Below are 2,496 nucleotides of genomic sequence, written 5' to 3' on the forward strand. Positions count from 1 at the left end.
CATAGCCTGTTAATCATATTGTAGACTGCGCCTATCTATGTGTTTGATACTTACTGTTAAGAACTACCTGTTTGCCTTAACTTAAATATCTACTTGTTTGTTTAACTGCTTTGCTGCTGCAACAACGGGTTACAATGATGTTAACAACTACTTTTCAGCATCCAATTGAAACTCTTTAATTCCTTGTTTGTTTAGCCGGTTTTCTTTTATAACTCTTGGTTGAGATGTTTTGCTAACTTCAACTTTTCTGAATCCAATCGGAACTTTAACGGCAAAACAGGTTAGCCCAAGATCAAAGAGCGATTTCCCCATGGACGTTGCATCATCCCACAACAGTGGCACCGGCCAAATCGTGCATTATGGATTACCAACTGCTGATGCTCTAGAGGCTAAACTAGTGGTAGAAAAGAGATTCCGCTTCTGCACTTAGAGATGAAGTTGACATGCTGAGGAAGCAAACAACACAATCACAAGCAGTACTCAAAACAACCATTAAATATTTGGTGGATTTCAAAATGAAGCAAGATGAGACTGATCAGATTGTTAAGGTCCTGAAGGAAAAACGGAAATTAAATTCCTACTTGGTAAATCATAGGTGAAATGTTCTTTCCATCGTTGAATAACCTTTCTGTTGTCTGTTCATGTAATCAATCAAACTATTTGTTTTAGAGATCATGTAATAATTATTTTTTTGTATTTTGGTTTGTAATTTTATTTGAGCACAAGTCTGTATTAATTGATAAGACTCGGAGACATTTCATTTGGATTGCTGTGCCAGACCTAAAAATATGCCAATCGGGCTGAATGTGCATTCAGCAATAGTAGTAGTATACATGGACCATAAGTGGCACGCATCGGAGAGGGCCATGATGCTGGCTAAAAAAAGGATGTTGTTGTAGCCAAAAAAAGTACAACGGCCTGGCTTACGTATGTTAGTTGATATTATTGATCCATATACTCTATAAGTGTTTATATGTCTGTTAGTTTTGTACATTCTTGGTTCATTGACTCGGTATTTAAATCTTGATACATCGCTTGTGTACATATCTAAATGGGAGTACACATTATGCTGCGTGTGACATTTGAGTTGGACATGAAGTGTTCCAAATGTTCGAATTCACCTTAAACTGGATTCTAGCTTCTGAATTTGAGTATCGGCATTTGTAAACCATATTCATATATGACAGTGGAATACACCTTTGTCGTCCTTTTGAAGATATATAAAAACAAATAGAATGATTTATAAAGATTGATATAGGAATACAAAATGGACTCGAATTTAGTTGCCAGGGTAAACGTGGATGCTTATTGTCCCAAAATTCGAAAGAAGCGGCGAAATGTCCACTCCCACGTCGGCTACCCGAAGCCAAGTGTTTGGGAGATAGAAATTACTGTCTACCCATTACATGGACAATCCATTGGCCCGATTTCCACTGCTCTAAATAGGGGTAGGTTAGTAACTTCAATTAGACGTGACACGACCGCCTTTGAACCCATTCCGACACGGTGGGCGTCAAACATGGGCGGCAAAACACTTTTGATTCAAGCTCGTCCGAAAGACCTCTGTTTCTCGCTCCATTCCACATTCATACACGGTGGGCGGCAAAACAAACTCGACTTGGCCGAAATCAATGTAGGCAAATATTTTCAATAGGGGCAGGTTTGTAACTTCACTCAGACGTGACACAACCGCCCTACCTGTCAGCCCCGTTCATACACCGTGGGTGCCAACCATGGGCGCCAACCACCCTCTCCTCACCCGAAATCGCTCTGGTTAAATATTGGCGAGATGCGTGATTACCGTCCTATCCCCAACCGACGATACATCCAAATTTTAAACGGGGGCTAAGTTCGTAACTTTCCCATATTTCAGACAGGCGCGTCCCAAAAACATGGTTCCCCGTACCTCTCTCTCCATTTTTCCATTCATACACCATCCGCACTAGAACACCCCATCCCCACACCAGCCTCCGTCCGCCACCCCATCCATCTGTGACGCCCGGATATTTACGCTATAGTAACCCTCCGCTAATGACCACGTCACCACGATTACTGTTGTTAATCTTGCGATGATTCAAATCCCGTTCGAATTTCAAATTTAAAATCAAGTCAAACAATTAAAGTTTTCAAAAGTCAAAAACTAAAATGTTCTTGATGTGACAAATAAATCATGGATATTACTGGTGGAGAAACAACATCTTTATAAAATAATTAAATACCCTAAAGTGGTTAAAACAACAACAAAACAATTAGTTATACTCCTAATATATTTTTACAAAATACTAAACTATTTTAGCTAGGTGTCAAAGTTATTGTGCCAGTGGTATAATTACTGTTACTATGTTAGGTGCTAATTGAATATTCTACCAAACTATAACAATTTGGGAAATAAAATTAAAATAGTAAAGAAAAGAAATAAAAGGGTTTAAGATAAAACAAAAGTGATAAAGGACCCCCCCCCCCTCACTGGCCTTTGGCCCAACAGGCCACCAGGCC

The sequence above is a fragment of the Triticum dicoccoides genome, chromosome 4B, assembly GCF_002162155.2.
Source record: "Triticum dicoccoides isolate Atlit2015 ecotype Zavitan chromosome 4B, WEW_v2.0, whole genome shotgun sequence".
Lineage (NCBI taxonomy): Eukaryota > Viridiplantae > Streptophyta > Magnoliopsida > Poales > Poaceae > Triticum > Triticum dicoccoides.